At 46.3% G+C, this 14,478-nt stretch overlaps 1 long non-coding RNA gene across 1 annotated transcript in view; it reads left to right on the top strand.

Annotated features, from left to right (window-relative positions):
• Positions 1-14,101, top strand: part of LOC143784664 (uncharacterized) — an 85,525-nt gene extending 71,424 nt beyond the window's left edge. Inside the window, exons 2-3 of the long non-coding RNA XR_013217871.1 lie at positions 12,401-12,478; positions 13,932-14,101. This is a non-coding gene — a long non-coding RNA (uncharacterized LOC143784664). The remainder of the gene's footprint in view (positions 1-12,400; positions 12,479-13,931) is intronic.
• The last annotated feature ends 377 nt before the right edge of the window (positions 14,102-14,478 follow it).

Below are 14,478 nucleotides of genomic sequence, written 5' to 3'. Positions count from 1 at the left end.
CTCTAGTATTAGCTATCCCTCCTAGCTTTGTGTCATCAGCAAATTTAATCAGTGTACCCTCAATTCCTTCATCTAAATCATTGATAAAGATGTTGAACAATACAGGGCCCAGAATAGAACACTGTGGTACCCCACTTGAGACATTCTTCCAACTGGATGTCCAGCCATTTACGACCACTCTTTGGGATCACTAAGCCAGTTATGAATCCACCTAACAGTTGCCTTGTCCATTCCATACTTAGTCATTTTTTCAATAAGGATGGTGTGAGATACTTTGTCAAATGTTTGCTGACGTCAAGATATACAATATCTACAACATTTCCCTGATCCACCCAGTCAGTGATTCTGTCATAGAAGGAAATTAAGTTAGTCTGACATGACTTATTAGTTACAAACCCATGCTGACTCTGGTTAACCCCTTTCTGACCTCAGACAGGATAGTACATCCGAGGTCAGAACCCCCGCTCTGATGCGGGCTCCGGCAGTCTGAAGGGGCTTCATCAGTGAAAATAACTTGTCCTGTACTATCCAATCACTGTAATTCCTGTCGATTCTTTACCTGTTCTACGTGGTTTTTACTTGGAGAAAAGTGGCTTCTATGGAGCCCTTCTTGGCACCAGGCCAGTCTCCTAAAACCTTTGCTCCATTATTCGTACAGGTGTGCTAACACCTGACTGTTGCCATTCCTGTGCAAGCACTGTACAGGTGTTAAACTAATCACATAGCCGAATCCTCTATAGAATATGATCCTGGCACTTTCTCAATTTTCTTGGGCTCCCTGAAGCCTTCTTGACAACAATTATACCTCTCTCTTTAAGGCCTGGGTCACACTAGCGTATTGCATCCGATGCGAGAGCTCCTGCTCTGCTGCGAGTGGGAGCCGAGTGTCATGCGTCTGTGCTCCGAGCCTCTCGCACAGAGCGAATCGGAGCACAGCTGCAGAGGAGGCGGAGAAATGACTTTCTCCATCTCCATTTCCGGGGTCTTCAATTTCATTCGCACACTGAAAACGGCTGAGGAAAAAACCGGGGATGTGAGCTGCCCCATAGAAGAATACTGGTCCGAGTGCTATGCAATTTTCTATCACATATCACTCGTCCGTATTACGCTGTAGTCTGACCCCTGCCTAACCTCTTCACCCCGAAGCCTGTTTTCACCTTCCTGACCGGACCAATTTTTACAATTCTGACCACTGTCACTTTATGAGGTCATAACTCTGGAACATGTCAACGGATCCCTGTGATTCTGAGATGGTTTTCTTATGACATATTGGTTTTTTTTTTTTATCAGATAGATTTTTATTATCTGCAAAGAATAAACAAATCAGAATAATTCTCATGACCATGTTACATTAAACATTTACAGATAACTTTTTATCCCCGCCCCAGAGCCCCCCATCCCACCCAACCCCCAGAGACCTCAGCCAGAGCCACCCCAATTCCCATCATCATACAAGCATTTGAATAAACATCCATTATATTTCCATTGAATACTAGGCTCCCTATAGTCTCATTTATCATCCTAATTCAAGTCCATCCACGGCTTGTGGAAGATGTCCAGCTTATTCCTTTTGGTGTAGATACTTTTCTCCAATGTAAGTATATGCTCCGTTTGCTGAAGAAAGTCTCTCCTTGTTGGAGGTTCCTCTCTAATCCAAAATTTGGCGATCAATTTTCTAGCAATGAATAACAATCGTGCAATAACTATTTTAAACATGTTGTCTGTAACGATTTCCTCCACATATCCCAATATGCAAGTCAGTGGATTCCTAGGGACAGAACATCCATACACCAGTTCAATACGATTTAAGACAACTATCCAGAAGGAGGACAGTCTGGGGCACTGCCACATCATATGCAATATCCCCACTTGGGATTGTGAGCACCGAGGGCATTCCGAGTTTTGCCTAAGCCCAGCCTTGAACAACCCTTATAAAATATTGTTAGTGATGAATATACTCATTACTCGAGATTTCCAGAGCACACTTGGGTGTCCTCCGAGTATTTTTTAGTGCTCGGAGATTTAGTTTTCATCGCCTCAGCTGAATGATTTACAGCTATTAGCCAGGCTGAGTACACGTGGGGGTTGCCTGGTTGCTAGGGAATCCCCACATGTAATCAAGCAGGCTAGTAGCTGTAAATCATCCAGCTGCGCCGAAGAAAGCTAAATCTTCGAGCACAAAAAAATGCTCTGAGGACACCCAAGCGTGCTCGGGAAATCTCGAGTAACGAGTGCATTCGCTCATCACTACATATTGTACTTCATGATAGTGGTAAAATTTCTTTGATATGACTTGCGTTTATTTGTTAAAAAAACGGAAATTTGGTGCAAATTTTAAACTTTTAATTTGTATGCCTTTAAATCAGAGAGTCATAGCACAAAAAATAGTTAATAAATAACATTTCCCACATGTCAACTTTACATCAGCACAATTTTGGAAACAATTTTTTTTTGTTAGGAAGTTATAAGGGTTAAAAGTTGACCAACGATTTCTCATTTTTACAACAAAATTTGCAAAACCATGTTTTTAGGGACCACCTCACATTAGAAGTGACTTTGAGGGGCTATATGACAGAAAATAGCCAAAAGTGACACTATTCTAAAAACTCCACCCCTCAAAGTACTCAAAACCACACTCAATGTGGGGGAAATCTACTGTTTGGGCACACAGCAGGGCTCGGAAGGGAAGGAGCACCATTTCACCTTTTGAATGCAAAATTTGCTGGCATAATTAGCAGACGCTATGTCATGTTTGGAGAGCCGCTGATGTGCCTAAACAGTGGAACTTCCCCCACAAGTGATACCCTTTTGGAAACTAGACCCCTTAGGGAACTTATCTAGATGTGTACTGAGCACCTTGAACCCACAGGTGCTTCACAGAAGTTTGTAACGTTAAGCCATGAAAATTAAAAAATAAAAATTTTTCCTAGATGTTTTTCGCTTCCAATTTTGCATTTTCATAAGGGTAACAGGACAAATTGCTCCATACAATTTGTGGTGCAATTTCTCCTGAGTGCGCAGATACCCAATATGTGGAGGAAAACAACTGTCTGGGTGCATGGCAGAGCTTGGAAGGAAAGGAGCCCCATTTGACTTTTTGAATGTAAAATTTGCTGGAATAATTAGCAGTTGCCATGCTGCATTTGAAGAGCCCCTGATGTTCCTAAACAGTGGAAAAGTGACACCATTTTGGAAACTAGACCCCTTATGGAACTTATCTAGATGTGAATTGAGCACCTTGAACCCACAAGTGCTTCACAGAAGTTTTCCCACAAAAATCTTTTTTAGCTACAAATTTTGCATTTTCACAAGGACAAAAGGAGAAATGCACCGCAAAATTTGTTGTGCAATTTCTCCTGAGTTCACTGATACCCCATATGTGGTCAAAAACTGCTTTTGAGGCACAGTGCAAAGCTCAGAAGGGAAGTAACGCCATATTACAGTGTAGATTTTGTTGCACTTGTTTGAGGGTGTCATGTTACACTGGCAGAGCCCCTGAGATGCAAGAACAGCAGAACCCATTTTACCAATCAAACCTCTCAATAAATTAATCTAAGGGTGCAGTGATTATATTGACACCACAGGTGTGTCACAGACTTTTATACCATTGGGCAGTGAAGAAAAAATAGCTTATATTTTTACCACCAAAATTGTGTGTTAGTGTAACACCTCAGGGTTCTGGTTGTTCCAGTGACATTGCTTTCCTCACAGGGAGAGATGTCACGCTTGGAAGCGAAGGAAGATCTTCTTTATCATGTAAAGACACACATACAACATGTTCACACACCATGCCAGATGGGGGAGCTCAGATCCAGCTTATGGGTGGCTCCCCTATATATATATTCTGGTCTGGAGGGAAAGTGAGTCAGTCAGTGAGAGGAAGGAGTGAGTGCTAGACAGCAGACTGGAGCAGCCTGAGGCAGAGAGGAAAGCAGGGGAGGCGTGCATCCAAGAGGGTGCTGCAGCTCCTGGACAAAGATAACACAGAAAGAAGAACAGCTTGTAGTGAGCGTGCAGGAGAGCGGAGCATAGGAGAGTGGGACCTGGGGAGAATAGCTGCAACAGAGCTACCTCCTTGCAGAGCACAGACAACGGTAGCCGTAAGACCAGGGTTGTGTCGAACTTCAAGTGGCACAGCAGAAACCTGCAGGACAGCTGGACTGTACGTCACCTGTCCGCCCTAACACCTGGAGACACAGTGGCGCATAGAGCCCGGGTCGTGATAGAGACCCTGTAAAAAGGCTCGAGCCACCTGTCATACTGGTTAGTGTCCTACCCTTTAAGGAGGACAGAGAGATCAGTGAGGACCTTGACAGAAGCCACAGGTAGCAAGGGACTACGCCACTGCGCTAGTAGGAAGGCTTCTAACTCCACCTGGTAAAGGGGACTCTGAACTCGCTTCCAAGCCGGCTGGACCCTGCCTGTATCCGTGATCTGGTGCCCTGGACTGTGGTTGCCTGAAGTCTTCAGTAAACCAGGTAAAGAGGCTGCAAACCTGTGTCCTCCGTTTCTTACCTCACCACCCACCATCTTCATCTACACACCGGGAGCCCTGGGGACCCAACTTCACCTGTGGGAAGTTATACCATCTAGCTGCCATAACATCACCCCAGCGGACCCCCTTAAGCAGCGTCGGTCACCCTGACCGAATACCACAGGTGGGTCACGAACAAACTTTATTCTCAAAACCCCTTTAAAGACATTCCCTTTTACATGGGTGCCCAGGGGCACAGACCAGGTCGCCGCCGCCGCAACACATCCCCTTAAGTACTGGACCCGGTACCGAGTACCCCTAGGCCCTGGCGGGTGTTCCATTAGCCCCAAGTTTTACATTTTCACGCTGGGAAATGAGTAAAAATGGCACCAAAATTTGTCCCTAAATTTCTGCTGAATGTAGAAATACCCCATATGTGGCTGTACAGTACTACTTTGCCATACGGAGTGACTCGGGAGGGACAGAGCACTATTTGCCTCCTGGAACGAAGATTTTCCAAGACTAGTTTGCGGATTCCATATAATGAGCCCCTAAGTGCTAGAAAAGCAGAATTCCCCCTCAAGTGGGGTGATTCCCTTTGGAAATTTATCTACAGATGTAGTGACGATTTTGACTCCATGAGTGTTTTCCAGAAACAGGCAGCAGTGGATGTGAAAACTGCAAACTGCCGTTGTAGTGACCAGTACGCTGTAGTGACCAGTACGTTGCAGCCACAAGTACATTGTGCCCAGCTCATGCTTCTGGAGACACGCACCTGTTAGTTAGGAGGGCTCTCATCACTACAGAAATGCCAAACATGTGGGCGCTTTATGTTGTTTAGGCACACTGTGGCTCAGAAGGGAGGGGGGAGCATTTGGATTTGGGAGCAAAGAATTTGCTGAATTTCTCTAGTGGAGCGAGGAGCCATTTAGCTTTTCCAGAGCCTTTGTGCTACCAATAACTTGGAAGTCCTCTATATTTCTGCTAACAGATGACAGACCTGAGTGAAGGTTTGCTTTATTTTGTGGATTGAGTTGAAGCTTTTATTGGGACCAGTTTACATAATGTTTGGGATCACATTTTTCTGGCGCTCTACGCTGACCACTTACTTTGGGGTTTCCATCTAAATCTCTGAGAGGCGTGATTCAGATGAAACCACTGAGGGATCCATTCGCTATAACGAGGCAACAGATTTACTCTGGACTCCGCCTGGCCTCTGTTCAGCGGTGTCCTTTTCAGAAACGCACAAAACTGTGGCCAATGGCACTTTTATGCAATCCTAAAAAGACGGACACTGCCGGATCACATGTCATATGGCATCCACAGTGCCTCCATCTGCCTCATTATAGTGAATTTTCTGATGGGGGTTCTGTCTCAATCATGTATTTCAGAGATTTACACGGAAACTCCAGTGTAAGAGCTCTACGCAGAGCGTAGGATATATGTGCGCCGAGCCTTACTGCAATCTTTGGGAGGCAGAATGAAAAAATCAACAGCATGTGAAGAATTGTTTTTTTAAAATTTTTTATGCCAATCCTCATGGGATATATGTGATTAGACGACTTTATTCTTCGGGTTACAACGATATCAGATTTATATCAAGTTTTTATGTTTGGCAGCTGTCACACACTAAAAGACGCTTTTTATTGTAAAAACCTAGTTTTCGCATCACCATATTTTGAGAGCTATCATTTTTCATCATATATTTCGGCCGACTGACATATTCACAGACCCATTCACTTGAATGGGTCCACTGGTATATGTGTCTCCGGTACGTGTGAAAACTGTCACCACCAGAGACACAGATGTGTGAAAGAGGCCTAAGGGTACCGTCACACCGTGCAATTTTCGTCGCTACGACGGCACGATCCGTGACGTTGCAGCGTCGTATGAGTATCGCTTCAGCGTCGTAGACTGCGGTCACACTTTGCAATCACGGCGCTGGAGCGATGCCGAGGTTCGCTGGTAACCAGGGTAAACATCGGGTTACTAAGCGCAGGGCCGCGCTTAGTATCCCGATGTTTACCGTGGTTACCAGCGTAAAAGTAAAAAAAAACAAACCGTACATACTCACCATCTGATGTCCGTCAGGTCCCTTGCAGTCTGCTTCCCGCTCTGACTGAGTGCAGCCGTACAGTGAGAGCAGAGCGCAGCGGTGACATCACCGCTGTGATCTGCTCTCACTTTCCGGCCGGCGCTCACAGTCAGAGCGGGAAGCAGACTGCAAGGGACCTGACGGACATCTGCGCTTAGTAACCCGATGTTTACCCTGGTTACCAGCGAACGCATCGCTGGATCGCTGTCACACACAACGATCCAACGATGACAGTGGGAGATCCAGCGACGAAAGAAAGTTTCAAACGATCTGCTACGATGTACGATTCTCAGCAGGGTCCCTGATCGCTGCTGCGTGTCAGACACTGCGATATCGTAACGATATCGCTAGAACGTCACGAATCGTACCGTCATAGCGATCGTAATTGCACTGTGTGACAGTACCCTAAGACAAGCCAAAATTCTCCTTTTTTTTTTTCAAAGTTTCGAATTTGTTAAGCCCCTACAGTAAACAAAAGACAAAACTGCACTTTTGGCATTGCCATATTCCTACTGACCTGAGGAATGATGTTATGATGGCATCAAAATAAACGCCGCAAAAATTAAACAAAAAAAAAACAGATTTTTTTTCACCATTTTATCTCACTTGGAGTTCTTTTTCCCCCTATTTTCCTATACATTATATGGTAAACTAAATGGTGTCTTTCAAAACTATAACTTGTCAAGAGAGGCCGTACTGGGCCCCTGGCACCTAAGGGGAGGCCGACATGACCAGGTTACGTGGGACCGAGTGAGCTGATGGTGGTAATTGGCTGGGTATAGGAATAGTGGGGGTTAATTGGTATGTGAGGGGAGGGATAATGGTCAGTTTCAAACTAAGAAGGAGGTGGGGTTAAGATTGAGGGGAGGGGCAGTATAAGAGGGAGCACATACCTCACGCTGGAATCCATTTTAAGTACCCACCCGACGTGTAAGGAATTTCTCACCCACCCTCCCTTTTTTGCTTGTTAGAAGACGGGGTTGAAGGCTTTCGAAGGGTTCGGTTTCTACTCATTCAGGGAGTGTTTTAAAGCTAATCGTATTGATTAATACTAACTTTGCAAATTGTCATGGCAGTGTGGCGGGGGAGGTCCTCGAAGTCGGTGGAAATGGAAAATGGCGGATTACTGGGGGGGGGGGGATCTTGAGAGGTCCTGGACTCCCCATGAGTGAATTTAACTAGGCGTGGTTCGATTATCCCGCTGGAGGGGTATTCAAGGGACCCTTGGATGGGTTTTTTGGTGGACCAGGTTGGTTGTTATCTATCCCTGAGCTGGTGCTTAACGGCTGGGGGTAAGACTTAACCTGGGGGGACCAATGTGGAATTTGGATATTTGAGGTTTATAACTTTGGGGCTTCGAGGACCACCCCTCCTATTTTTCCGATTGTTAAAAATTGTTTTATACTTTATGTTAATAAAAGGCTGCTGTGGCCATTTAAATCCAAATAACGACTTTGACTGTTTATTGGGGTAAGGAAGAGTTTTTTATTATATTGGGATGGAAAGGCTGGGGGAGCTTGTATTAGAGGTTATTGGGAGGGTTTATTTTAGGTCACGGGACTCACGTATACCGTTATGTCATGCAAAAAACAAGCCCTCATATGTATATATGGTTTGTTGCAGAGGGGAGGAAAAAATGAAAATGCAATAATGAAATATTTCTCCATAAAATGTATTTATTTTAAAGCAATAACATAAAGGCCATGTTCACACGATCCTTTTTTTGCTGCTGATTTTTCAGGTCCTGTTTTTGAAAATCCGCAGTGCAAAACCGCGGTGCTTTTGCAGTGCTGATTTTCCTGCTTTTTCTTCTGCGGATTCCTCTGCGGGTTTTCAACAGCACTTTCCTATTGGTGCATGTTGAAAACAGGAGCGGAATCCGCAGAAAGAATAGACATGGTCCTTCTTTTTTTCTGCAGGCAAATCCGCGCGGATTTGCCTGCGAAAAAAAGGATAGTGGGCACAGCGGTTTTTGTTTTCCATAGGGTAACATTGTACTGTACCCTGCATGGAAAACGGCTGCGGATCTGCAGCCTAAAAACAGCTGCGTATCCGCAGCAAAAAAAGGATCGTGTGAACATGGCCAAAAAGCAAGAAACAAAGTCATTAGCAGCTCAAAATGGTACCAATAAAAATGTATACTCATCCCATGAAAAATGAGCTCATTGACAGTAAAATAAAAAGTTATGGCTCTCAGAATACGGTGGTGCAAAAACATTTTTTCTTTTTTTAATGTGTTTTGCATTGCACAAAAGAAACATAAAACTGCATTTGGAATTGCTATAAATGTACTGACCAGCAGAATAAAAACAAGAAGTTATTTATACTTCACTGTGGACACTTAAGAAAATAAAAACAGAGCCAGATTTTTGGTCAATCTCGCCTCTTAAAAAAAACCTGAACCGCAAGTAAAATTTGTTATGTTCCCCAAAATGATAAAAATGAACAAGTCAACTCATCTTTCAAAGAAAAATGTACACAGAAAAAAACTCTTAGAATAGGCTGTCATAAAACAAACAAATGATTTTTATAAAATCCATAAAAAAAACCTACACACATTTGATATTGACTAGAAGATGGGCGAGCACTAAAATGCTCGGGTGCTCGTTACTCGAATCGAGCAAATCGTAATGCTTGAGTGCTCTTTTCGAGTAATGAGTATAAAGGAAGTCAATGAGAAATATGAGCATTTTTCCAGCAGACTGTACCAGGAGGTCGGGGGGCGGATCACTGAAATGGATGGAAACACCGCTGGAATGGAACAGCATGGGGAAGACACCTGGACGCATATCTGACTCCCAGGTCGCTGCTGGTAACAATGTTGTCAGAGTATTATGCCACTTTTACGGACTGACAATAAAACATACAAAAATGAATATAAAATGAATTTTGCAGGAAAAAATGTTAAGAAACATTCTTTCCTGTATATGACTTGTATATAAGGCAAAATAAAAAAAAGAGAAGAAAAACAAACAAACGCTATCTCTCACAGTATTTCACTGTGGTTTTTAGCAATAAATAAATAATTTAAAACATTGATGTGGGGTTCCCCCAATTTTTAATAACCAGCTAAGGCAATGCAAACAGTTGCAGGCTGATATAATCAGGCTTAACCTTAGTGACGGAATTTAAATCTAACCAGTGTCACTTTATGTGGTAATAACTCTGGAACGCTTCAACAAATCCCAGTGATTTGAGTTTGTTTTTTGTGACACATTACACTTTGTGATAATGATAAATTTAAGTTGATATGTTTTGCGTTTATTTATAATAAATATCAGAAATTCGAGAAAAATGTTAAAAATTAGCAATTTTTAATTTTGTAATGATTATCCCTTTAAAGAGAACCTGCCACCTCCAAAATTGAGGGTGAGCTAAGCCCACCGGCATCAGGGGCTTATCTACATCATTCTTTTATGCTGTAGATAAGCCCCCGATGTATCCTAAAAGATAAGAAAAAGAGGTTAGATTATACTCACCCAGGGGCGGTCCCGGTTCCCGGTCCAGTCCGACGGGTGTCGCGGTCCGGCGCCTCCCATCTTCATCAGATGATGTCCTCTTCTGGTATTCACTCTGCGGCTCCGGCGCAGGCGTACTTTGTCCTGTTGAGGGTAAAGCAAAGTATTGCAGTGCGCAGGTGCCGGGCCTCTCTGACCTTTCCCTTTTCACTGCAGTACTTTGCTCTGCCCTCAACAGGACAGACAAGTACGCCTGCGCCGGAGCCGTAGCGTGAAGACAAGAAGAGGACGTCATCCTATGAAGATGGGAGGCCCCGGACTGGACCGCAACGCCCACCGGATCGGACCGCCGCCCAGGTGAGTATAATCTAACCTCTTTTTCTTATCTTTTAGGATACATCGGGGGCTTATCTACAGTATTACAGAATGCTGTAGATAAGCCCCTGTATCTGGTTTACTTGTGGGTGACAGGCCACAGTCCAGGGTACCAGCAACAGGTTGGTTAGGAGCAGGGCCGGCCTTTGCCCTGTGTGACCTGTGCGGCCGCACAGGGTACCAAGGCTCGTTAGCATACAAGGGGCGCATTTATTGAGCTCAGCAGATTAATGTCACATTACATCAAAATCAGGGGTGGGATTCAGCCGGTACGACCCGGTACGGGGCAGCCGTTTTCTAAAATTTCCATCTGCCAGCGTTCCGGTTACCACGCCCCCGGTCATCGGGCCCCCCCTGGCAGTGGTGTAGGAAGAGGGCGGCACAATGCGGGGGGCGGCACAATGCGGGGGGGCGGGTCGCCGGCGGCGCAGAATTTACCTGGCTGTTCGCTTCTCGGCTTCAGAAAAATGGCCGCCGCGATCTCCATCTGCGCATGCGCGGCATCCCGCGGCCATTTTCCTGAAGCCCCGGGCAGCAGAGCACTCCACCTGCGCACGCGCGGCCTCAGGAAGATGGCCGCCCCCACCGATAAGCAGATAGAGCAGGATCGCGGTCAGGTAAGAAGAACTTGTTTTTTTTTTTTAATTATTATTGAGAGCGGCGATCGGGAGGGGGGGGGGCAGGGCAGAGCGCTGGACACAGGGAGGCAGAACGCTGGACACTGGGGCAGAAAGCTGGACACTGGGGCAGAAAGCTGGACACAGGGGGGGCAGAGCGCTGGACACTGGGGCAGAACGCTGGACACTGGGGCAGAACGCTGGACACTGGGGCAGAGCGCTGGACACTGGGGCAGAACGCTGGACACTGGGGCAGAACGCTGGACACTGGGGCAGAACGCTGGACACTGGGGCAGAACGCTGGACACGGGGGCAGAACGCTGGACACGGGGGCAGAACGCTGGACACGGGGGCAGAACGCTGGACACTGGGGCAGAAAGCTGGACACTGGGGCAGAAAGCTGGACACTGGGGCAGAAAGCTGGACACTGGGGCAGAAAGCTGGACACGGGGGCAGAACGATGGACACTGGGGCAGAGCGCTGGACACTGGGGCAGAACGCTGGACACTGGGGCAGAACGCTGGACACTGGGGCAGAACGCTGGACACTGGGGCAGAAAGCTGGACACGGGGGCAGAACGCTGGACACGGGGGCAGAACGCTGGACACTGGGGCAGAACGCTGGACACTGGGGCAGAAAGCTGGACACTGGGGCAGAAAGCTGGACACTGGGGCAGAAAGCTGGACACTGGGGCAGAAAGCTGGACACTGGGGCAGAAAGCTGGACACTGGGGCAGAAAGCTGGACACGGGGGCAGAACGCTGGACATTGGGGCAGAACGCTGGACACTGATGCAGAACGCTGGACACTGGGGCAGAACACTGGACACGGGGGCAGAACGCTGGACACAGGGGCAGAACGCTGGACACTGGTGCAGAACGCTGGACACTGGTGCAGAATGCTGGACACTGGTGCAGAATGCTGGACACTGGTGCAGAATGCTGGACACGGGCAGAATGCTTGACACAGGGGCAGGATGACAGACATGGCGTCATGACTGGAGACACTGGAGGCAGGATTGGAGACAGATGGGGCAGGATTTATACGATGGAGACAGATGGGGCAGGATGGGAAGATCATATGGGGCAGGATAAATACTCATTAGGGCAGGATGGGAGAATATATGGCTGACGCCAGGAATGAGACACACGGGGGCCAGGATGGCGAATATTATTACCATAGGGGCTAATTAAGGGATATTATTACTGCAGTGATGTATTTATTTTATTTTTTGAGTATACTGTTTTAAATGGAGGGGCGGTCCTATTACTGTGTAGAGTGACACTATGTCGCCTTCTTCATGTGGTGTAATGTAGAAGTTGGGAAAATTAAGTAATGTGTTCTGCAAGTGGAACTCGAGATAACTGTGTTATTTCCTGCAGAGACGAGTCCTGGCTGGATGAAGTGATGGCGGTCTGTGCGGGATGAAAGATGAAGGACTTCACCTAGAGATGTCACTGGTGAGTCAGTGTGTTACCTATACACTGACACTATACACTGTATACTATATACTGAGGTCCTGTGTATGTCACCGGTGATCACTGTATTACCTATACACAGACGCTGCATACTAAGTACAGATCTCCTGTGTATAATGGCACTTATGGTGATAATATTGTGGTTTTTTTTATTATTGATCAGTATTGTAGTATTCAGTCACTATGTGGTGGTAATATGTGGTCTGGTCATGATGTTGTGGTATTCGTTCCTTGTATTTGATATTATTCGATCACTGTGGTGGTAATATGTCATCTGGTTATGGTGTGGCGGTGTTTGGCCTTGCAGGCCGCCGCTCTGCACTCTGATTGGCTGTCAGCCCATATGGCTTTGGACCAAGCGTCATTTTTTCCTTTTGGTCCGCTTTAAAGCACTTTATAATTCCCGTTATTGCAATATTAGTGTTTCTTCAAGTGTTTTGCAGGGAAACACAAGTTTTCTAAGTAAACGTGTTGTTGTGAATATTAAAGAGTTATTGTTTTCTTTCAAAGTTTGGAGGGGGGGGGGGGCGCCGTCCTGCAGTCTCGCACAGGGCGCCTTTTGGGCTAAGTCCGGCCCTGGTTAGGAGTCCGGGCAGTCCAGAGACAAGCGAGGTCCTTTGGGTAGGTCAGGTAGGGACCTTCCAATCTGCGCTCACTGTCTCTGAGGTCCCTGCTTCCACTAAGTGTCTCAAACAGGGTCCTTATTCATTCTCCTGTCCTGGGACAGGTACCCGTATGGCAGGCAGCTTGAGCCGTGCCTACTGGGGTCCTTTCACGGTGACTCCAGGCTCCAAGGTGCTGCTGTGCCACAGGTAAATATGGGCAAAGTCCATGTAATTCAATGCCCTCCGGTTCTGCTCTGTGTATTATAATCCACATAAGCCTCGGGCTCCCGGTTCCCGGATTCTCTGCTCACTGACTCCCTGGGGCCTCCTGGAGTCCTGTTTCTCCACTCTGCTCCATCCCTGTCTGTCCTCGCACACAGACTGTCTGCACTAACTGAACTCGCTCCTCCTCCAAACCAGGATCTTTATTGAGGGAAGCTGCCCTAAAACAGGGTTTTGATCTCCCCCTCCTGGCCTGGATTTGGAAGGTGTTGTGTGTGTGATAACCTACCAAAGGGAATCTCACTTGTCTCCAGACATAGCACTACCCTCCCAGAGAGGAAGGCAGCATTAGTGTGGTACCCGAACTCCTGGGGTGCCACATATTTTTTTAGGGACTCATCCATGTTTGAAGTGCCTTTAGGGGTCCCATATGTTGGGAAACCCCCAAATGTTATACCATTTTAAAAACAGCACCCCTTGGCATACTGAAAACTGCTGTCAGGTAGTTTATTAGCCCTTCAGGTGCTTTTCAGGAATTAATGCAAAGTAGCATGACAGAAATAAAAATCTTTATTTTTACCACATTAATGCCTCTAACTTCTGAATAGATTACTACAGCCGTCAGACTCCAAGGCTGCTTTGTTCTTGAATTGCAATACCAAATATCAGGACCACACAATCAGGATCTGAGCACCAACTGGGATAAAGAAGAAGCCCTCACACTCAGTGCCAACACTGATCGTGGCTGATACAGCAAGTTGTCCGCTGTAGTGTACAGCCAACAGATGCTGGATTGTCACCTGTATGGGGATGCTATTCTCTTATATCTCAGGTCAGTTAAAAGGCAAATTAGCGGTCATTAAGGGGTTAAGGGCCATGGTCATTCCCAGCCTAAAAATACCAGCGTTGAGTCGCCCATAAACTGGCACATCGCATTACATGCATCAATTCTGGCACCCTGTCTCAGCTCTTCTCAATTGCCTTGGTGCAATTACGCTAATGGGATTAAGGGCTGATGTTGGTAGCTGGCACGGACACCAAGCACTGGGGTTAGTAATGGAGAGGTGTCAGTCAGACTCCCCCATTACTAACCCTGTAAGTAAAAATCACCATCTTTCACTGAGCTGGGCATTATATTGATGGGGTCTCCTATAG

This window comes from Ranitomeya variabilis, chromosome 1 (genome assembly GCF_051348905.1).
Source record: "Ranitomeya variabilis isolate aRanVar5 chromosome 1, aRanVar5.hap1, whole genome shotgun sequence".
NCBI classification, from domain to species: Eukaryota; Metazoa; Chordata; class Amphibia; order Anura; family Dendrobatidae; genus Ranitomeya; species Ranitomeya variabilis.
Note: the sequence above shows the minus strand (reverse complement) of the source record. Positions and strands in the feature narration are given on the sequence as shown.